Below are 24,581 nucleotides of genomic sequence, written 5' to 3'. Positions count from 1 at the left end.
TATTTGAACAATTACAAAATTAATGTTCAGTACCATTTCTTCAAATGTGTTTTGACTTGGAATACACATGGTCACAGCTCTCAATTATTGCATTTATTTAGGCTATTTTATTCTCTTTTTAAAGTTTTACTATAAAAAGAAAGTGAGAGTAAGGAAGCTGATATTGTTTCTTTTTGATAAGGCAAACCATTTCTTGTGTATTGTTTGTGTCTGTATGATAACAGCAATTAAAATTTCAGACCAAAAGTATAAAATGATAAATGGTTTGGCCACTAGACAATTTGCTGGGGAAGGAAAGGTCATGGTTTGTACAATACCCACACGGTAATTCTCAGGCAGACATTGGAAGGCAAGCTCTACAAATAAACACAGCCTGACAACAGGAAATAATGGAAGTGCGGGGAATACATGGCTGAAATAGTAGATGTGCAATCGATTTGTGTTGGGCTCATCATATGGATAACACCTAACAGAAATTCATTAATTTCATGTTTTTATAGAATGCAGTATAATCATGTGTCAATATTTCATAAAGGATATAACACTGTGTGAAGAAAGACTTCCTCATGCAGTACCACAGTTCCTCTCTGGGTATCCTGTCAAAGACATTCTGAGCTCTTTCTGACCTTCTCGCCTATACTTTTCCATCAACATCCTCAAGGCAAACGCAGCCCAGTGTATACTGAGACAAATTGTTCAGAAGTAGTTGATAAATACATAATAAAAAATAATAGGTGTTACAAATAAGTATGTGAGTTCCTTATTTGTTCAGTTTATGTACATTTTCTACCGTAATATTCACTCTTTAGCAACGGGTACAGCCTAACAGCAAACTGTCATTCATCTTTATTCTGTGTTGTCATTGGGTAAATGTCAAGTTCAGCCAATGTCAGTTACGTTGAGATCGAAGGGGCGGGTCTTACTACAACTGACGCTACGTTCGATTGCAGTAGACGTGAGAGAAGAATGCTTGAGCACCTGTCAGAGTGAAGCTGTTTCACCGAACTGTGTGAGCTTGTTGTACGCTACATCGGGACAAACTACACTGGATGTTTGTACATACCGGAAGCCGAAGAGGTAATTACATCTGTCTGGTTATGTTAAAAATAAAAAAAACTACTACTGTCCGTTTGGTTTGAATTAGCATTTGTTGCTAATCGCGATTAGCTATTAGCCTTACCTGTACAGTGATGTTAGTTAGCTGTTGCTGCTAATGATAATGTGAGTTGAGAGACAATTTCCTGTTAGTTCTATACGAAATAGTATATGGACTTGTAGCTCAGTCAGTACTATCCTGTTAATTCGGGAGCAGTCGTGGTCAGTTGTGAGAAAACAACAAACACTGCTGGACGTCTGGAGAGCCCGTTTTCTGCTACTGGGTTGGACTGAGGGCTGATTCTTGCCACGCATTCTCAGTTTGTACTACCGAGTGAAGCGCAACCTCTCTGCCCCTTTTTTCCTGACATTCTTTCCTTTGCTATTCTTTTCCCTTTCTTCCCCCCCTTCGTGGAGCACACCATGTCCATCTCTCACCGGAACTGTGAGTACTCCATCTAAACAATTTGTGCACAAAGAACCTGCAACATTATTTTTTGGGGTTTGTTTGTATTTTATGCCGGCTTAGATTGTAAAATAGGTTTGTGTTGGTACAATTTAGGAAACTGAGATTTTTGTTTTTATTTTTTTGCTTAAAAGTGAGTCCATTTCTTTAGTTATTCAAGTCAACTTGAAGAGCTGTGTTTTTCCCCATTCAATAAGGTCATTTGATTGTAATATTTTTTTTTCTCTCTCTCTTAATCATACATTTTCACAACTTAACAACTTTGATATTTGGGTGTCTTGTCCATTTACTCTAGCGCAATAGTTGTTTTCTCAATCTGATAATTGGGACAAATTCACTTTAAAACTCAGCCTAAAATAATTAAACTAATCTGGGGCCCTTCTCTGTATTACATGGGGATCAGATGGGCTACACAAATATTGTACTCTTCCAAGACATGACATTGTTTCTCACTTCTGTCCTCAGTCTAGCATCCACTACTCTCTCCTGTAACTTCATAGTGTTGCACAGAACTTGATTTCTGGATCGTTCCCAAAACTCTGCACAAAACAGTTGGTCTTAAAAATGGGCACGGGTAAACTCATTTCCGTCTCTGTCCTTAATTACCCTAACCTGCTGCCTATCCTTTCCATCTATAAGCGCTCTGCCTTGGCAACCTGAAAATATCTTTCTCTCTTTGTGAAGCAAGCATACATGTCATCATATCCCTCTTTTTGGCCTTTGCTTACCTCCACCTTTGCCTTATGTCACATTTCTTTGTATTATTATCCCCTCTCCTCAGTCCTCTCAGTGTCCCACTTCTTCTTATCCAAGGTATTTCCTTGTACTCTATCCTGCCCTTTGTTTCCACCACCAACTCTCCTTTTCGTCTTTCCTACCAGAAGACATTCCTAGTACTCTCCTGTCTCTAATCGCCCTGGCTGTAGAGGTCCAATCGTCTAGAATCTCCTGTACATCAAAATCCCGTCTGACCTCTTCTTGAGAAGCCACACAACACTCTTCCTCAGTGTTCACCACATGGTTCTCTGCTCTGCCTTTGTCTTCTTAATCTTCTTCACTAAACAGGATTATTTTACACACCACCCTTCTATGCTGCAAAGTGGAAAAGCATGCTGTGGTCTGATGAGTACACATTTTAAATAGTTTTTGGAAAACTTGGGCTCCATCAAAAAGACCATCCAGAGTGCAAGTGCTAGACTGGCCTGCCAGCAGTCCAGACCTATCTCCCATTGAAAATGTGTGGCTTGTTATGAAGCACAAAATATAACAACGGAGACCCTGGACTGTTGAACAACTGACGTTATACATCAAGCAAGAATGGGAAAGAATTCCACCTGCAGAAATTGAACAATGTAGATCCTCATTTCCCAATCATTTTGCTGAATGTTGTTAAAAGGAAAAGTGATGTTTCAGGTATTGTTCCATCTATAATTGACAAAAATGTTGTCAATCTAAATGTTCAACTGAGCACAACTGTACTGGGCTCTACTCTAAGTAAAGCCTGAGATGCTGTGAGACAACTTTTCAAGAAACAAGATTTCACAGAAAAGGTTTATTGTGTTGCTGTGAATGACTAAGGTTTTCTATCATTAAAAAATTCCACTGGATCCACATAGCTGCTGCCATACCTCACCAGTAAAACCTCACTATATGTCATTGTTAACTTCATGTACATATCTTACACAGTTATTGTTAATACTGAAAGTCAGTGACCATTGCGGTAACCCTGGTTGGGCAGGAGAGTTATTAGACAATATGCCATTAGTCAAAATTGATTCCTGACTGCAAGTCAAATTAATAATAATAATAATAATAGATGTATTTATAATAATAATAATAATAATAGATGTAATTATAACGCACTATGGACATTTGATATATATATATATATATATATATATATATATATATATAGCGAAAGTCACTACCCCCCTTCCCATACCCCAACGTCCTGCAGTGGAAACGCGGCTAATGTTGCCCATGGTCATCTAACAGATGGTGCAATAGGCATGACCCCGCAGGTTCAGCCTGCGGTACGTCTATAATCGCAATTGATTTACCAGGATAAATAAAGGTTAAATCAATAACAATCTTCTCCTAAGCATTCTGTAAGTTGTCTTATAATAATTTGGCGTCAATAACGGCACCTGCACTTTGATATTTAATAAAAATGAATAAATAAATAACACTAATGATGGTAGACAAACATATAAAGAGGACATTCATTAATAATTGATTTGTGGGATTTGCAATGGCAAATTATTTCTCCCCACCCCTTAATAGAGTGTATTGATCCCTTGTGTAAGTTATGATGGCAGCTAGTCCTGTATGGTGTATTTATCGATCTATTCATCTTGCAGTTATTTAAATAATTTTTTGGGGTTAGGGGCGAAGGAGGGCCAATTGAAGTCAACACAGAATTGAATAAAGTAATCTTCAATCATCACTGACTCATGCAAAAATGACCTAAAATTTGCATTTGAATATCAATAAGATATAGGGATGAAATCACTTTTCTTAATTTTATTTCAATTTAAATTGATTTTACATTTTAATTATTAACACTCATTTACTGCCAGCCATTTTAAAAAAAATTCAACATTTTCAATACCCTAACAATATTATGTAAAAATAATTATCTATACACAAATCTGCCAAATGACAGAATAGATTCTCTCCTTACGTTATTTTATAATCGACAATACAAAAATGTATGTTGCACAAAATGTCATTATTCCCATGGATTTCATTTCGTATAAAATGGGGCAATGGTGTCATCTACTGGTGGTCGGTCATCAGTAAAGTTGTTACCAAGTTTGACATTTACATTGGATCAGATTCTGCCCAATCTAGCCACATTGTAATGTAATTGACAAGTATACTTGTCAAAGGCAGTGAATGAGTTTAACAATTTAATTTCCAAATTTTAGACTGCTTGTCTTTGTATTTCTTGTTTAGCATGTATGACGTAGTGCCAAACCAAATACCAGATGAGCAAACGTAGCAGCCACTCCCTGGTTTATGGCGTGGTTACGTTCCATACTATGTTCGCAATAGAATAAATCCGTGAAGTAACCATCAAATATTTATTGAATTTTTTTATATATTAAAGCTTAATGCAAATAATAGTAACTTTGCTGTTGTGGGGTAAAAAACATTTGCGTGTGTTACTTTAAAGGAAAATCAGAGCAAGGCACCTATGTTTTATCTCACATGTATCTCCAACTCGTTGTAGTGGCTCGAATGAAAGGTTAGCCTTTGGGAATGTTTCAAGAGCCTTATCAGATGCGTAAAGCTCTTATCTGTGTGACTCTATTGATTGCTGTGTGCTCTAAAAGATTTGTATATGGAACGGCAGTCAGGTGCGGTAAGGAGGGGCTTGTGTCTACGTTATCCATACCAATGTATTATCGTAATGCACTGATGATTATCATCTTATTGTTTTGTTTTATAGACCTTGTAGACTTCCCGTATGGACTGTCTGATGGCTGCAAGAAGGGAAACACTAGTTAACATGAACAGCTAAAATAATGAGGGGCAAGGTGCCAATAAAGTGCTTTGCAAAACCCCCACCTTTTGTGATTTATGTCGTCATGCTTAATAAACAAAATGTTCATCTATTTCTGAATTGCAGACGACACATTCATTCTGCAAGACTTAATCACGTAAACAGATTACAGAGCCTATGCCTGAGACAATTATGTGTGATGAGAAAAAGATGTCTTATGTTGTTTCTTGCTGCATTATGATTGTAATTTCTCATGCATGTCATTTACATGTGACATTACTATGACTACATGCTGTATCTCTTAAGTGTCACTCCCCAACATTTACTGTCATCTCATGTCTAATCATGACGCTTAATTTTTTAGGCCATTGCCTTAACCGTGATTCATTTGTTTATGAACTACGCAATACAATACAGAAAAGATCAAATATTGCATTAAACGAGGTTCTAATTGCAGTATTTGAAGATACTCAAGCATGTTTATTGGGGATAGATACCAGGTATCTGTATTATTTAGGGATGTTCGATACCACTTTTTTTCTGACCGATACCGGTTGCCGATATCAATAGACAACCCCCCCCCCCCAAAAAAAAAAAAATATGACATAATTTTAAAGAAAGACTTATAAATCACAATGTATTATTTTTCCTTAAAATTGCATGAAATTAATGGCAATTTTCTATTCCTCTAAAATCTAATTTCTTCCAGATTATAAAGCGGCCACTAGAGGGTGACCAATACTGGTATCGGCTACCGTCACGAGTACCGATACACACCGATACTTGCCCATGCCTAGTATTGTGCTGTCCATTTCCAAGGTAAGGCCCTCTTGTGGCTGTTTTATGATCATGAACGTCAAATTAGATATGAGAAGAACAGAAAATTTACATTAATTCCAACATGACCACAGGATCCTCAGATGCCCCCCAATTTATGCTTAGTACTAAGCATGTGTGTGTGTGTGTGTGTATGTGTGTGTGTGTTTCTTTCTAGCTTCCAGATTCTCACAGTGGTATACTGAAATCTTTCGGGCTTCAATGTGGATCAGCCATGGTGACTGCTGCATAATAGAGGCCAGGATTAGGGAGTTAAAATAATGAGCAGGAAAAGCAGACCTTGTGGTAAGGAAACTTTTTTTTTGTTTAATTCACTTTAAGAGGGGAACTTTATAGGAAAGGCAATTAAGGCATGACACACTGAATTGTTTATCATGACTTCAGATTTAAAGTGAAACAATGCAGACCAAAACAATTATTTCCTCAGTCACGCACAACTTGACATGACAATGAATGTGGAACTTCTTCACTTCTTTGCAGCTGTAATTAATAATAGTGCCACCAAAATGGTTACTTAGAGTGCTATGCCCCACTTAGGACAGGAATATTTAATTATTCTACGTAATGAGTAGTTTTGATTTTCTCTGATTATGTCTGATTAAGTTGTAAGCAGGATATTTGACTAAATTCCCTTTAGACTGAAGTCCTTTGACTAAATAAAATGATTCCTGTAATGATGAAAAGATCCTTGCTATTGGGTCCAACCTGACGAGGGGGAAATAACCATCCACACCTTGCACTCCGACAAATAGTGTCTTCACTCCCTCACTGGCCTCATTTCATTATTCTGATTGAATAGCCTTTTTTTTTTTTCATTGATAATTATTTGTTAATCTTGGACTAAAATAATTTTAATTATCTTACACAAAGTACCGAACAGTCAAGTAATGATCTCTCTAAATGCACACACAGCCTCAATTATGCAATTAATAAAGTGTTATTATAATAAGCATCATCACTCTGCCATGCATTTGCAGCAGATGAGTCCACACGGCTTGGGGACGAGAATTATGAACACTGTTTAGCACAGATGCCTTGAGAGTCAAAGTGAATTCCCCTTGAGCTAGACAAGCCTTTGCCATGCAACACTGAAGATACTATAGTTAGCAACAAAACCACATTTTGCGTTGTATACTTTCACTTTCACCACATTTAAAATCAATTAGATATGGGGTTTTGGTTCATTGATTTAAAAAAATAAATACAATGCCCCACTCACCGTCCAGCCAGTGCTATACAAACCTCCAAAAAGCTTCACCATGACAAAAACAATTGAGCAGGAAATTCCCTCTCACTGCAAGTGTCATGCAGATCACACTTTCATACAAGTAGGGAGACTGCTGCATATTTAAATGAATGCATTCTCTAGTCTTCCATTCCCCAGAGTGCAAACCACATTTACACGCCTGAAAGATCTTAATTGTACCAGCCCTGACAGTTAGCCGCAAATTGATATATGCAACCACACAAATAAATCACTGTGGGCAAATGATGTTAAATTAGTGTAAACAATGCACCAGCATTTCATTCGTTTTTCAGGAGTCTTGCTGACCGATGTAAGACAAAAGTTTAGTGGTATCAGGTGGAAAGTTGAACAGAATGATGCAGAGATGAACTTTTCTGATCGTCACATCATGCTCATATTCCACCTTGGACCCTAGGAACACACTCAACCATTTAACTCCCTATTCAAAGTAAAGTGAGTTAGCTGCCAATATTTGTTTATTCAAGTGTGTAAAATGTAGGTTAATTCAAGTGTAAGTGGTTTCTACTCGACACAATATCAATATGCTTAAAAATACCCTGGTGTTCTTTTTGGTCAATAGCTAGGTGTTTTTTTTTTTTTTTTTAAATGAGTAAATACATACAGACAATCAATTTGGGACTTGAATGTTACCTAATTGTCTCTGACAGTGTAGTGGATCTCTTGGTTCAGACAGCAGGAGATCAGTTCCAACTCGGTGACTACGTACACATGCAGTCAACATATTGGTCGTTTTACCATGCGTGAAAATACGACCAAATAGAGCATATTCCACGACAAGACGAACAAAACTGTACGTTCTGCGCATGCTCCTTCTTGACGTGAATTCATCGCCACTTTTGGGAATTCGTCGTCACTTCTGGGATGGGATACTAAAGGTTGGGGTTAGTATTAAGCTTTCAGTAAGGTTGTACATCTTACGTCTTCACATGGGACTCGAATGGTTGAAGACAGGTTAGGAAGAGGCTGGTTATAGTATATTTGATGTTACAAAACATGTAGTCAACACTAAAACAATTACTGACCCGTTAGCTCAGTCAGATAGTCGCTCGTCTTCTGACACGATGACCTGGGTTTTAGTCCCATTAACTCCCTTTGGTTCAGTTGACAATTTTTTGGGCCATTTACTACTACAATACGTAACACTTGGTTACATTTCAAAACAACCTATGTGGCCGTATTAATTGGCGGACAGTCTCGTCAAAGGCCATGTAAACGCGTAAAAACCTGTGCGGCGGCCATCTTGCCTTGCCACACACTAAACAACCTTGATTGTTGATTTATCCGCAGCATGTTCATGTTATTTTCCATCTCAGTGAAAATGCCTCAATGTTGATACGCACATATATTTGCATATATAAGACCGTGCGTCTGGTGCGCAACCTACCGGAGCTATTCGCATCTGTCGTCCATGCGTCACTGTTTACGTCAGGGTATTTAAATTGCCACGTATACGGGAGTAGCGCTCAGTCACGTAAATGATCCCGAATATTTCTGAAACCGGAATTTAGACTTCAACCCGAATATTGACGGCATGTAAACGTAGTCACTGTCAGTGTGAATGTGAATGGTTGCCTGTCTCCACATGTTTCCTGTGTTTGACTTGTGACAAGGGAAATCTGCAGGATGTTACATAATTACCAGTAAAAGAAAAGTCCTTTTGTTGCCTTTGCTTTTATTTACCTATGTGACTATATTAGGTATGCCACTTTGTTGGCCTCAATAACAAAACCAAGTGAATAGTGGCAATGAGGAAACATTTTTATGAGAGGTGAAATAAACAGAGGCAGCCTTCATGAGGATCCTTGACTCTAATAGAGATGGACTGCAGATGGCTTCAGGGGGCAGCGATTTTATTGAAGCCATTGTGACACTCCAATATAATCTCTTCTAAGATGGAAATTATTACACTTTGAGAGAAATTGAATGAGAAACGTTTGAAATCTAGAGACAGCTCCAACCCTTATGGCAGTTGTGTATGTGTGTGTCTTGCACCGTTAATAGATTTGTTCTGAAGCAATTTCACTGCTTTTTAAATTGGTTAATATTGTGTAAAAAAAAAAAAAAGAAAAGTAAAAAAAGAAAGTGGGGGCAGATTAATAGTATACATTTTTAGAAAAAAGAAAAAACATTTTTTTTGGACATACTGTACAAGGTTTCCGCCCAACAGAAATAATGTATACATATAGATATATATGAATATATATCTATGGCACGCCATGCAGCCTGAGGAATAGCTAATTCCTGAAATTTTCCTTTTCTCGCTGCTAACTCATTTGTTAGGCCAGGAACTGATGTATGACTTCTGATGCATTGTGTTTGCCTCTGTCATTGTACATTAATTAAATGGCTGGCAAAAGACCCGTCATGCTCATTTGCCCTGCCATCCTCCAGACTACAGTCATGCACCATCTTGAGCCAAACGCCTTCCTCAGCTCTTCATTTATGTGTAGAAAAATCCACCATACCTCAGCTGCTTATGATTGTAAAGAGTCAAAGGTTATGGGTGCAACCATAGGTTAAATGTTCCCATTTTTCAGTGTGCCATGTGAAGAAAGGAGGCTGTAAACGGAATGTTACAACTGCCACAAGGTCAAGTGTTGTCCTTGTATACAGAGCAAATATTTTCATACTGCAAAAGATACATCTACAAATCATCAAATATTCTAAATATTTTTGTAACAAACCATTCTGAAATCTACCATGTAGTTTGGGGGCAAAAAAAATCTAAACAAGACACTGACTTGGAACATTCCATATTGTAACAGGCAACAGTCGCATAACGTGCTTAATGATGTGTACTTGGACTGATTAAGTGTTCAGAGGAAAGGTGTGAGAAAGGTTTAATGCCTTTAGGAAAATTATGCCAGCGGGGAACATGCTAAGAGAAAATTTGTTAAAATAAATGTCGCAGTTTTACAAAAACATTTAAAGAAAATCTGCGGGTGTCTTACGACTGAGGCATTGTCTGCAAGTAGCCGGGTATTTTTTATAATAGACTATTTCCCTCCTCTAAAATTCCGTCCACACTGCCTCATTTGTTCAAAATAATAATAATAATATATTTTTTTTAAACGAAGAAATAGATGTCAACAGACAATTAGGGTGAGTACTGTACATCAAAACGCAGAGGAACAACAAATAAGGCAAATACAAAATAAAATAAACAACCAAAGCTTTTTTTTCCAAACAACTTTATTGAACCAATACAATTTACAAGCGTAACTGCTTTGTGCCTGTCAGATTTAATGATGTAGCCACCTGAGCATCATTTGCACTAGCTATCACTTGACTGTTACTGTGATCTACACAATCTACAATGGGCAGCAAGTCATAAGGACAACAAACTTTTCAACAATTTTGACCATATTGGTCGTTTTACCATGCACCAAAATATGACTAAGTGTTACGTATTATAGTTTATCGGCCATGTTGTACAGTAAACGTTACGTCTTTACATGCGACACTAATGGTTGAGGATAGGGAAAGGCACAGTGAGGTTGTAGACCGCTACAAAACATGTAGTCAACGCTTACAAAACAAGTAGACAACACTAAAACAACCACTGGCCTAATGGCTCAGTCAGATAAACACTCTTTTTGGGACTAGACGATCCGGGTTCAAATCTTGCTTTCGGATTTTCAATTAAATCCAATTTAACTTGGACGATAGAGGTTGCTAAAGTAAAATACGTAACACTTGGTCGTAATTTGGCACCTTTTCAAAACGACCTACAGTATGTGATCGTATTTATTGGAGGACTGTTTCCATAAGGACATTGTACAAACCATGAAAAAAGAAAATACCTTCCTTGACACTGTTTGTTTCGATTTTTAGCACTGACCTAGGCATTACGCTTGGCATAGGGAGATAGTAAAAGAAAAATAACACTGCTGTTGAAAATGAGCAATTCCTTTTTTTTCTCGGTTTTATCTTTTGTAGAGGTAGTGAAAAGTTCGTGCAGCCTCAGGATCTCATCAACCCGACAGTGCATTTAACACCATTGTACATATTAAGCCTTGTAAGGCTCTACCGTGCAAAACAAAAGCTGTATCACCTTGCTCAAGAACTTTAAACATTAGAAGCTGCCTTTTCTACTTTTATGTTTAGATTTTACAAATAAATAAAAATTACTGGGTGATTTGCGGAAGGTGCCTTTTTATGTTATCAGTCTTTCATCTTCCAGCCATCCACTTAAATATATGTGGTTATCTTTACATTGTCGTGTAAAGATTTTACTACATCAATTTTCAATCGCTGGTAAAAAGTTAGAAGGATTGCTTTCTATTTCCATAAAATGATTAAAAGTACTATGGGATTTTATATATGAGCTTTCAAGGTTTAATGTTTGCAACACACATTCAATGTAACCTTGCATTTGCCAAGGGCAAATTGGACCAAGAAAGGGGAAAAAAACATAACATCTTTAGAGGATATATTCTCCTTTTTTTTCTTTCACTCATGTCACTGAGGGTTTCTCTTCCACCTAACTGGCAGAGCAAAACACGGTCCGTGCTTCTCTATTCCCTCGATAGAGGCCCTCACTGACCCCCCCCAGCAGTAATTTTAGACTTCATGTCAGCTGTGCCAGAGAGCTAGGCCTTGCTAATTCAAGGTCATTCTATTTTTTTTATTTTTTTATTAATTTTTTTATATCATTTTATCATAGAGAATGGAAGCCAACCTTGTCTCGGGCGCTCTGCCATGTTGGCAACAGCTGAACAACTGCATTATACGGCATTTCTATAATCATTTTGCCAGTGTCTCTAAGAGTCTGTTTTCCATATGCCCATTTTCTGTTATGGTTTAATAGAATATTCAAAGTGGTAATTACAAAGGTTACACTGGTTTCTCATCAGAAGCCAAATGTCCTTTTGTGTTTGAAATGTGAGCACAAAGTGCTGCCTTGGAGAGAAATGAGACAGACTGCATGAAGCGTGAAGATTGTCAGCCTTTGGATAGTGTGATTGTAAAGATACGTACATCTATTTCAATTGGCTTTTCTACATATAGAAAAGAACGTCGACTTACTGGTAGGGGTTCAGACATGCATGGCTGAGGTCATGTTGGATGTTTATGCATTAAGCAAATGTCAGATGACTCTCCCTGAGCATGTATGATTAGAAGAGCAAGGTAAGTCACGTGAGATTTGTTTGACAGCCTTAGTCTTGATCGACAGCCAAGTGGATCACTAATGACAGTATAGTGATGTGAAGACCAGGTTACATTTTACATTTGCCAATGGGTACAGTGAGGCTTCAAAGGAGAACATCATCATGCATGTAAAAAAAAAAAGGCCCAAATAATTGCATGCAGAAGAATGCTGACGGTTGTAGGTTCTAAACAATCGTAGTTTTGAATAGTACCAACCGGTGCATGGTAATAGATGGACACCTAAATACACACAGGGAACAGTGGAACACAACAAAGGACTTCATCAAGGAAAAAAACGTAAGGTCTAAGACTGGCCACATTAATCACCAAACTTTAACCCAATATAGCATGTGATTTACCTCCTGACGCGGAGACTGAAGGATGAAAGCCCCAGAAACAAACAAGTCGAAAGAGGCTGGAGAAAAGCATTTCCCAGACGTGATGCAGTTATCATTACATGATGAAATTTTGAACTCTTCGGTCATATTCATCTTTTGATCTGAAACTCAAATGTCTTCAGTATACAACAAAAACAAACAAATTGACCTTGCTGTTCCAATACTTTTGGAGGGGAATGTATGTTAGGATTGTGTCGATTCATCCAGCCGCTGAGAAACCAACCTTGGTAAAATTCAGTTTGCGTGTTTTTCCACCCACAACAATTTCCGGGGTAATTAAATTCCCCAAGGGGCATTTCAGCAGCGGGGTCTTTCTTAGCCAGATTGGAACTTTGAGGGGGCGGGCTGCACTGACCAAGGCTGATTGGTTGGTCAAATTTGGTGTGTGTGTGTCGTTTTTAAGCTCACCAAACTCATTTGAATAAATTACCAATCACTCTAAGACGCTGTGGTAACACAATTACAAATTCCCTGTGGAACTTTAACAACCAAAAATTTTTCTTTACCCAGAACTGAAAGATCCTGGGCTTTTTTTGTTGGAAAGGCAGCTATGGTCAAAGAGGGCACAGATCACATTTTCACCGACAATGATGGTATGCACTAATTTGCAACTTTTTTAGACCTGCACCAAAATATAATGGCTCTTCCACCAAATTTTGAAATACATTATTAAACTGTCCTTGATAGAGGCCATCACGAAGATCAATAAAATATAAATTAATTTAAAATCATACTAAGCTTAATTACGCCAATATGTCTATTCCAAATTAGACCTTAATTTTACAATTTCTATTAAGAACACTTGTGTGGGTGGCCCAGATGTGGCAATGAGAGTAATCCTCCTCCAATGTTTACCATCTCATTCTGTCAACAGCAAAACTTAACTCAACCTATTTTCATTTTTTTTTTAATATTGTGGGGTGGGACACACAATGTCGAGTCAAATTTATTTATAGTATATAGCCCTTATTCACAAAAGAGCCTCCAAGGGCTTCACAGTTGACAAATATTAATGACATTCCCTGATCTAAACCCCCAATGAAAGGCTAATTTAGGGCAGTTTCAGATAAAAGTCTGCTTTCATTTCATTTCTCAAATGGATTAAATTTTCAGCCTTATACTTTAATGTTTCAATAAATAGTGCACATAATTGTACTGTATGAAATGTAATAACATAATTGATGATGATGTATGAGATGGGTGTCTAAAAGGTTTCACATTTTACTGTGATTGAGAGTTGCGCTCCCCTACATGCAGTTTTACTGTGGTTCATATCTTGACACTGTTTTTAATAACAAATCTACCATGACTGGACACATTTTTCATTTTTCATTATTATTTGTTTTGATGATTGATTTTGGCTGGTCATGTTTGCAAAGCCGATGTGGTTAAAGTTTACTCACAACTTTTCAAGATCGATTTCCTCCTCCTCAGTTCCAGAGGATCACATCATTAGATTTGCCTGGTTAGGTGACACCTACACGTCTGATGGGTGATGGATGTTTTATATATAAAGACTAAATGAAAATCCCCCACACACTTCCACACATCTGCCTGTCACATGCACACACACACAACTGTTCCTCCTATCATCTTTTATCAAATAGGCAAGATAACCTCAGAGCCAATGACAAACGTTGACAAATGGCTTGTCTCCAAGCACCTGTGAAAAGATGGGACTGACAGACTCCTTCACCTTTCCTCTTTCTCCAAGCATTGGGCTGTACGTAGTCGCTATAAGTGATATACTGTAGGACATGGCTGGGGTGTAAGTCATGCTCCTTCCGTTTCCTCCAGATTGTGAGGGTCTCCATCGATCATTGTCAGTCACGATTCTCTTTTTTCTTCTGTTTGTCTCACACGCTCTGTCTTTCCTATGAGCCTGGCCTCTTTGCTCATTCACCTAAAGGTCATTCCCTCATGCTTCCATTCTGACTATTTCCATCCTCCACCATTAGAGCACTACACATATCTGTAACAGTGTACAGATGGCTGGTAATCTGGCCGGGGGTCATTATGAATCCTCGCCAATGCCCTGACCGACGGGCACCTCACTCCGTCTGTCAGTGCATCTCCGCGAGCGTGGCCTAAAATGAGCTATTCATCGAAATGTCCAGACATTTGGCTTTCCTTGGCAAGTAAAGCGTTTCTATTTTGCCCGAAGTATCTAAATCCATACTATTAATTCAAGCAGGCAATGACAAATATGCACTTGACTTTAGTTTATCATAATCTTTGAAATGATTGGTGGATGTTTAGTCCAAAAATACTAAGCAATTTTATACGCCATCTGGATTGTTTCATGCAGCTTATGTCTTTTAAAAGTCATTCTTGATGGCGAAATCGGAAAGACTTACCATCATGAGTCGAGGTAACATGCATGATAGTGCCCTTAATTAAAAGCCAAATATAATTCAGTGCTCATAATAATGTGCTTATCCCTCCATCCATTTTCTCTGGTGGATCGCGGGTGAGCTGGAGCCTACCTCAGCTGACATTGGGTAAGAGGCTGGGTACAGCTTAGACTGTTCGCCAGCCAAATGCCAGCATTCTAGTCTTTGCAGTATCTGTGTTTACTTATAATCGTTTTGCCTCTTTTATTGACCTGAGTCATAGTTATGCCCCCCCCCCAAAAAAAAAAAACCCTCCCATTTTAATGTAGTCACCTGAAAGCCTCCTTAAGCCGCTCTTCCCTTTCTCTTAGTATTCATCACCATGTGACATCACTGACCTTCACTGGATGCTGTTTCCATTAGTTTGACAAATTTGGTGTGTCAAAGCAGCTTTGTTGACATGCAGGTGTAGAATCACCACTGAATGGATTCCACGTAATGAAAATGCCAGAAGAAGTGATGGTGTCTGTTCAGGTTGGCAATTAGGTTCAGCCAAGGGTCACTGCAGTTTTCAGCCAGGTTTTGAGGACTGCATATTCAGGTACCAGACAATACTTGTGCATTGCCTGCCTTTGCCAACATCTCTCTAGTGGTCCTTGTAAAGTGAAAAGGAATAGGCCTGTGTCTTATAACACACCACAGAGAGGAGGGGTGTTACCAATTCTGCCAAATTTGAATGATTCAAAAAATATCGATAAAAAAGAGGTTTAAAAACCGTGACAAATCAAGCTACAGTCTCAAGAAACCTCTTGAATGCTAGGGGCAAGTCCGCAAAATGGGGGTTGGAGTAACTCATGCCAGAAAGACCAAGTGTGTCACTAAGCATGGTTTTAGCCTCTCAAACAAAAGAAAAAAAACATCAGGAAAACTGAAATGGTGATGAGCAGTTTCCACAATTCAACATGTAAATACACTGTTATCATTCTTTTCATAATATGATTTCAACAAGTTTCTTGAAAACATGTATAACGTATGTTTTGTGGTTGGAGTTAGTGTGCTATGATTCAATTCAGTTCTACAGAAAAAAATCAACTTAATTTGCCTTTGATCAATGAGTGTTGATGGCATTTGTACTTGAGGCAAGGCCCTCCTCTATATGCTGGTGTGGCCCTCGTGAAGAAGAAATCTTCTAAATCTAGATAAAAGAAAAACACACTTTACATTTGAAACTACACTCTTCTGACCCCGCCCTCATTACAGTAAATGGGAACAGAAAGACTAAGCTGTTAATATAGAAAAGTGTGGTTGATAAGTGATTATAAGTTGATAAGTTATTTATTAACTGCCAGGTCATTGAAGTGGCAACATTTAATTTATATACCAGCTACCCATGCAATAGCAAATAAAAGAGAATGGAAAATATAGCATTTGAGCCTGGATAGCCTTTAAATACATTTGGAGTGAGTGAAAAAAAACTTGGGTCTCTTTAGCGCAAGCATGTTAGACTCTATTAGCCAAAGGCAAAGTGGAAATCCAATAGTGGCCATAAAGACGACATTAAATGTAATCATTATTTTTTTTCTACCCAAGAGTTGGCCACTGATTTGAAATATTTTAATAAATTAAAATCTTCATTTGTTCATTCCATTTAATTGCGCTGTAATGTTATTTTGTTTCACATCAAACCAAAGATAATTTCTGCTGGAAAGATAAATTTGTGTCTTGAAGTAGACAGCATTAATACATTAAGTGAAAATATCCAGCAGGATTTTTATTTTATTTTTAATTTTTGTCATTAGATTGCTGGCAAGTGTTTTCCAATATTTCCATCAATGATGTCCATCTGTCTCAAAGTTACTAGTGAAGACATTCCCACAGTCAGTCGATAGACAGCAAAGGGCAAGGTCGCGTCTTCAATATTCCAGCGCCTCTTCTTCCTCCAAGCACACTCTTGATCTAAACTCAGAAAGACAGTTCAAACAGCTTCCTCAGATTTTAGCCTGAATGTGCAAGTAAGCTTGCCCTTTCTCCGTTGTTACCAAATATGTAATTTGATATTTTTGTGAAGTCTGCTCAGCCCAGAGCCAGCAAAATAAATTCTGTATTCTTGAAGGACAAGGCCCATTTTGTATATCAAAACAGCAGTCAGCGGAACAACAGTGAAAAATGCCCTTTTCATGACAGAAAACTCATCCATCATGAAGACATGCCTCCCCAGTTTATTTCCTCCTTGGTTCTTTATGAGAGAAGATTGCACCTTCAAGTACCCCCTATAAACATTCGCAAAATCTATGTAGTTTTTATTCTGTCACGCTTACAGCCTGTAGCTGCCAAAAAGTAAATCTTTATTGACACAAATGTACATTTCCAAAGAAACATGCCAAGTGTTTTCTAAAAGCTTTTTTTGCAGCTACTATGGCTATAAACACATCAAACACCACATGATATTTTTTCAGTTTGAAATAGTTTTTTGACAAGATACAGCCAACGTTTGCGAAGGTCTTTCTGCATCAGCTTGTAGTCTCCCAGGTTAGAATTCTACACAGCCTCCTTAATGGCTAAATACATTGGGAAGTGGTCTTAAATCTCATAATGTTTGAAGTCGAGAATGATTGTAGCACTCCCCCCCCCCCCATTCTGTCAAAAAGCAATACATCAGCCCACCTCACCAGACCTCATTTCACCCAGCATCAAATAAATTCCTATGTCTTATTGCAACAATTTTAAACACACACAATTAGATAGATACTATATAAATACTTTACTTAAGACTCTATAAAGGTGAAAATCAAACTGTACTATGAATTTGGCAAACCACAAAGAAGAAGAGTGTTATGAACATCAAATATATGAAATCAGTCTTCAAACTTGTGACAAATTAGGATTCTCCCTAGTGTTCAAGTGCTGTAGACGTGTCTCCTGAAAATTTTAGAAACATGCCCTGTCACTCTAACCTGTCACTCAAAAGCACCTTTTCTATTGTACCGGTTCTACCCCAAAACAGTCTGGTTCCAACCGGTGTGGTCACATTACACATTTTCGGGTCCGTGTGGTTGCAATGAAACCTCTTCCAACCTGTTTATTGAACGCAGAATAAGAAGGACCATGACGTCACTTTCATCTGATTGACTGACAGATGTAACTGTTTCTTTAAACCGTAGGTGTCAAACTGCGGTATTGCAGGTTTTGGATGTTTCCCTTCTCCAACACAGCTGATATATGATCAGCTCTGCATAAGCCTGCTGACGATCCTGCTGATTGGAATCAGCTTGTGTTGGAAGAGGGAAACCTCCACAACCTGCAGGACTGCGGCCCTCGAGGACCGGAGTTTGACATCTATGCTTTAAACGAAGCGGCCAAAAATTCCACTGCACATACCGTTTCTTGGTTTTAGGTGAAAAAGATAGGGCTGCCTCTCACCAAGTCAAAATTAATGAGAATAGACCTAGCGACGTACGCACGATTCGCAAAAATGTTTACCCCGAGGCTCACTATTTATCACTTGGTACATATGAAATTGTAAATATGACTAAGTGCATACATACTGTATTGTATCTTATGTCTTGGCAGTGAGCGGCTAGCTTTTTCTGGCTTTAACCGGACTGTTGCAGACTTACGTCCGTTGATCCAGGTCAGTAAATATTTTTACGAGGCTTCATATAGCACTCGCCAAAAATGTGGACGCACTTGCCGAAAGGTAACGACGGTTTTGCACAGCTCCGCTTAATACCCCGCAAGCTAGCCACCGGATAGTGTTGCCTTGTCTTGCCTTGCCATGTCCTTGCTTACTATCTCGTACCTTGTACCAATGTCCCTTCATGTGCATATATAATAAAAGCAAAACTTTCCAAATAAAAGCCTGCATAATTTACATTTTACGTTGACGTCATGGTCCAGGTATTGATTGTGGGTGGGCCAGATGTGGCCCCTGGGCTGTCCTTTGCCGAGGTCTGCCCTAGGATCGTCGGGACTCACAGACCTCTCCACCATCTGGCGGCACAGAGAGGGTTTTTTGAACCCAAATTCATATAATATAACAATTGCTTGTGATCCCAACCAATGAATTATATCCAATGACATTTGATTTTGTTTGAAGTTTTACACTGTTTTTCATCTAAACTATTCATAATGACAGTCAATTGCGAAAAAATTCCTACTGTATTTTACCACGGTCTAATGTTCATCCTCGGTTGGTGGAAAATGTGTCAGATTCAAAGGTGTGCATACACACATGCCATTATCATCAACATCACAACCAATTTATGTAAGCTTTATAGGCTAGCAGCAACTGTTTACTGACTCAGAGCGTGTGTAGCTGATAGATGACAACAAGCGGAAAATGGTGATTGTTCATGGCATATTGCAGAGCCAGGTATCAGCAAACGCGCGGGTGCTGTTATTATCTAAAACAACACATTTTGCTCTGACGTAAGATTCACATTTAGATGTAATTTCACCCGTCTCTCTCATGCATGCACACTCATATGCCTCCGCGCCTGCACACGGTCTTATTCCACACACAAAAAAATCCTTTTAGTGAAACACTGATGCATTATTTGTTAAGCTATGTGTGTTCTCTACTCAATGAACAGTGTGTTTCACATCTCTGGGGACCTTGTTTATCTGTGTAGAGGTAAGGTTATTATAAACTCAAAGGCAGGGTTTGTGTTTTTGTGTAACAATGCACAGTTGTATGTATCTAGATAAATGTGTCTATTGTTTTTCAGGTATTTTTTGGTCTTTTTGTAGATGCTTTTGGCTAAAATGTGGACTTGCGCGATAAAACAGCTGCCACTAAGTATTTAATAAAACGTAATACGCCATATTGATGGTGGTGGTAAGTGCAGATATTTTCTGTTTGCAATATGCTTTTATTTAGGACGCTGTTCGTCTTTCCCCCTTGTATCCCTCTCTCATCTTTTCCTCCGTGATCCATATCATTGCTCCCCAGAGAAGGAGGAAAGGTGACAAACAAACCTATTCATCATCAGCAGGTTCTTCCGGCTAAACTGTTATCCAAGCTGAACTCTCTAAACTTTTCCCTGTGGCCCATTGTTTACGGCTGCATACTCTAAATTTACACCCGCTGTTTGTTTTATGAAGTGTCCACGGAGGGCAAGAAAGGAAGGCAGAGGCCTGGTGTCAGCATATTTCCCTGCACTGCCTCTATAGTGTATTGTATAGCCAAACAGGGCCTCTATTTGGGCCTTCCATCTCTATTTTTCATGTGCTATTGTTTTATACTACCCAGTTTTAGAAATACAGCATGATCATATTACTTAGATCTCCGCGGGGGACTTATTGTAAATGATTGGATGTTATTTACAAAGGCCATGAGGGAGGGAGTGGAATTGGATGACTTGGAGAAGGGAGCAGCTTGAGTAAACTGTGGCATTACCAGAGAGCAGTGCCTCAAAGTTCTGCATTTAATGTAATGAACTCAAGCGGCTGTGTAATAGCTTCAATTTAAGGTGAGTTCATTATGTGTAATTGTTCCATTTATTTGCTGGGCTTTATTTTTTAGACGCACTAATAGCAAATGCAGATCATTTTGAATGGTTTGTATTCCACTAACATTCAACTCACAGCGCGACAGCAGCATAAGAGGCCATTGTTGTTTTCTCAAAAGTCATGCACGGAATTTTCATCAGATTTGTCGAACTTTTAGTCAGTGAACTTGGGCAGATCCATTTTAAACTTACAGCCAAACCATTACCCATGAGTCATTTTCAATTCATGTTCAGATTGTCCTTGTGACAAATTGAATGAAATTCAAATTTTACTCTCACGGAGGGAGTGACACGATTCTAATATGCTCGTATAATTATTTTCTGACCTGACGTCTCCATATGTGAGGTATTGATGTTCTCATATTTCTAATTAGAAATTAAAAACCCCACTGAGGGATGAACGTTTGCGACGCTAGCAAATATTCTTAATGGTCTTTCTTGTTTTGTTGAACAGGTTCACTTGTATTACCTCACATGTCATTCGAATAAGAAATAAGGTTGTTGACAGGAAAACAACTATCAGTTATTTATAGGATCGGGTATCTTGAAATGTATGGATATTGTGTACTTAAAAACAATGGAAGTGTGTGTGTTTGAGAAATAAAATTAATTAATTCAACATTCATTCATTCAAATGTCCTAGTGACCATTAAGAAAGACCATTAAAACTGTTAAAAGAACCATTTAGACTGTTTTTGCAGGAAAAACATCGATCTTGAACGAACCCTGACATGAAATTAACATTCGTTAGCGTCGCAAATGTTCGCCTCTCAATGGGGGGTACAGGCTTTAGGTCTGATTCGGGAACCATTCTCTGGACTTTTTGGTAGACAGTCATAATGTCAATACCTGCATTATCGCACAGAGCAGCATGACTGTATGTTGACTGGATTTTAATCTTGGGTGACATGAACATTCATGTCCGTTGTCTTAACAAACCGCAGAGATATTTTAAATGTCATTGATTCTTATAAGTTTGCGTCATTTTTGTCTTGTCCAGCACATGAACACGGACACTCTGTTGACCTTGTCTAATCTTATGGATGGTTTACCTGTCTGTAATGTCATAATGTGATCCAATCAGACCACATGCCTGTTTGTTGTCGTTGTTTTGTTTTCACCCCCAAAGCAGTTTCTTCCAGTAAATGATGAGAAACAATGTGTTCCCACAGTATTGGTCACATGGTTAAACCGTCCACTGTTTCTCAGTTCTCAGCTGCTTTTAATATAATTATTGTGACTGACACAGCATCCGCCTTCTGTGTGGATGCAGAGGAGATAACCTCTCTTATTCCTCCCCTTTTTGTCAAAACATTTTGGAGACTGTCACTTAAAGGTGAAATTTGCAGTTTGGAAAAACAAACACTTTTTGCATGTATAAACAATGTCTGTATAACCTGGCAGTAGAATATTAACATGCTCCATTCACAACAATCCATCCCTTTCTGCCATCATCTTATGCCTCTGTTAAATTCTTATTTCTTTAAAACTTGTCACACAATGACAAGAATAGCCAAGTAGAGATGGTAGAGACTGAATGTGTGACCTTTATATAGCACATTTCATACACAAGTTAACGCAATGTGCTTTTACAGGTACATTTAAAATATTTGAGAACAAAGTACATATATTTAAAAGACAGTTTACTAAAAGAACATACAGTGCAAGAATTTTTATTTTTATTTTTTTAAGATTTTAAAAATGCATTGAAAGAGCTACATCATAAGCATAAAAGAATAGTTTTTAAACTGGACTTAAAAACATTCTCTTCACTTGGGGCAGACTTTTCCACCTTACAAGGCCCTCAAAGTGCTTTACATTTAGACTACTCTCATTCACCTCTGCTACTCATTCAGCGGCTCAGTATCTTGCTCAACTGCGACGTGGTAACAATGGCATGGGATTGAACCCACAAACCATGGGTTAAGGAAACCGTTGCCAAATGAACAATACTGTGCTCTCTTTCAAGAAAAAAAAAAAGGAAACTGCTAGTTTGAACTGGTAACTGGTTACTGGTCACTGATCAGAACATTTATTTATTAATTTAAACACATAATTCCGCTCCTAGTTTTAGGGTGCTAGTCAGCTAGTCTTTCTTGCAGGTGATATTGGACGAGAGGTTGGGCACACCCTGACTGGTCAATCGCAGGGCACTAAAAGACAAGCAACAATTTACACCTGTGGATGGCAGCCTCATTTCCCAGTGATATTCCATGCAAATCAAACACACACACACACACACACACAGGAGGGTATGAGCTGACATTTGAACACAGCATCTCTTGACTGTGATTCATGATCACACAAGATGGAAGGTAAAATTGTATCAAGTCAGTTTTGTTATGTTTGAGGTTGACTGTGCATGTATAATCTTCTTAATGCTTACCACAAACGTGTTACTTTCTAATCCCTTATTAAATGCGCTGAACCAATGGATGCCCTTACCTATCAAAACATGTCAAGCTGTGTTTTCATCCAAACTGTATTACGCTCTTTTTTTTTTTTCCCAATTTACGTATTTGTTCAAAACAGAGGATTTTAAATGACCCTTTACTCCAATTTGACTATAGTAGACGCCGTATAAAACTTATACTGTACAATACTTGCTATAAAAATGCTTTTCTGGATTATACCTAGTGGCAAGCTTCCAGCTTGTGTTGTTGTATTGCAGACAGATGCTGGGGTAATGATTCTCAAACAGGGTCAACGTCTCCCTTGTGGTGCTTTAGTGCTCAGCTACCTACTAGACAAAAGGGGGAGAATACAATAGATTACAAGTGTCTTTCTGTACGCACACCATATTAGTGAAATACAATATACAATTTGTATACTGTATTTTTGTGGTCCATGATGACTGTATTAAAATCATTATTCACCTCACCACATTGTACTTACTGTAAGAAACAAAGTGCAAATGTCCCTTATGTGAGCGTGCTCTGGTTAGTGTTGTGGAACCCTCCTGACCTTTTGCTGACAGGGTAGGAGAAAAACATGTGTAGTTCCCAGCTGCCACGACACACTGACTGTCCACAGGCGAGGGCAATTCGGCCTGTGGGAACCAGCGGGGGGGCAGGGCGAAGGGGTCCAGATGTGTGAACACCTCGGAGCCATGCGTCAACTGTGGCCTTGGTTGACGTGACCTCCCCCTGGGGCAGGACACTGGTTCAGTGCAGTACATTGTTGCATGGAGCACACTGGTGGCTTGAAATACTGAATGTGTGCGATCCAAAACAAAACTTAGTTCATCACCATGAAATAAGGCCGGGGAGTAGATTTTGAGTCGACTGTACCTCCTGAACTCTGGGATGCATTAGAAAAAGAGATTGCTTTTTAAGTGCCATCAGCACAGAGTACACTATTTAATCTGAGGAGATTTATGGAAAGCAATCACCCAAGTAAAAATTTTAGATGCCATTTATCAGGCAGAATGGAAATCACAACCGTAATTGTCACAACCGTACGCAGATGAGACCTTATAACCATATAAAACCCTCACAAGGTCCCACGGATCGTATTTAATGTCCCTTCTTTGTGTTAGTGTGACCTGAAGGACCGACTGGATGACTGGCTCTCCACATTCCCCTTGGGTCGCCTCATTACTCGGACTTCGCTTCAGGGTGTCACAACATAAGAGGGACTAGTTTATGACCAACGTAGTGAGGCTGAGGCTGGCTTGCCCATAATTAAATCAACATTTTCCCTGGCTTTTGATTCTTGAATTTCAGTCTAAATTGTTATCTTCTCATCTCGCAAACTCATCTACTTCAACTTTGAGCCATCTGCAAGGTCAAGAATGGACAATGCCAGGTGCAAGCTTTGAGATTTCGAAGACATTGAGGGGGATAAACAACAATGAAACAGGGAGAGGACGATGGATTAGGACTACAATTTCCTGGAAGCCAATGTTTCTTTCAGCCACCTCTCTGATGAATAACTAAGTCGCAAAAAACTTATGGTTCACGTAAAAGCGCCCTAAAAATACAGTTTAGAAGAGCACTGCAGATGAAATAGGCTGT

General features: G+C 38.6%; 1 long non-coding RNA gene across 1 annotated transcript in view; it reads left to right on the top strand.

Moving 5' to 3' along the window:
• Positions 1-933: 933 nt before the first annotated feature.
• Positions 934-24,581, top strand: part of LOC144050634 (uncharacterized) — a 36,453-nt gene continuing 12,805 nt past the window's right edge. The window contains exons 1-2 of the long non-coding RNA XR_013293891.1: positions 934-1,077; positions 6,064-6,191. This is a non-coding gene — a long non-coding RNA (uncharacterized LOC144050634). The remainder of the gene's footprint in view (positions 1,078-6,063; positions 6,192-24,581) is intronic.

Source organism: Vanacampus margaritifer, chromosome 4 (genome assembly GCF_051991255.1).
Source record: "Vanacampus margaritifer isolate UIUO_Vmar chromosome 4, RoL_Vmar_1.0, whole genome shotgun sequence".
In the NCBI taxonomy this organism is placed as follows: Eukaryota; Metazoa; Chordata; class Actinopteri; order Syngnathiformes; family Syngnathidae; genus Vanacampus; species Vanacampus margaritifer.
Note: the sequence above shows the minus strand (reverse complement) of the source record. Positions and strands in the feature narration are given on the sequence as shown.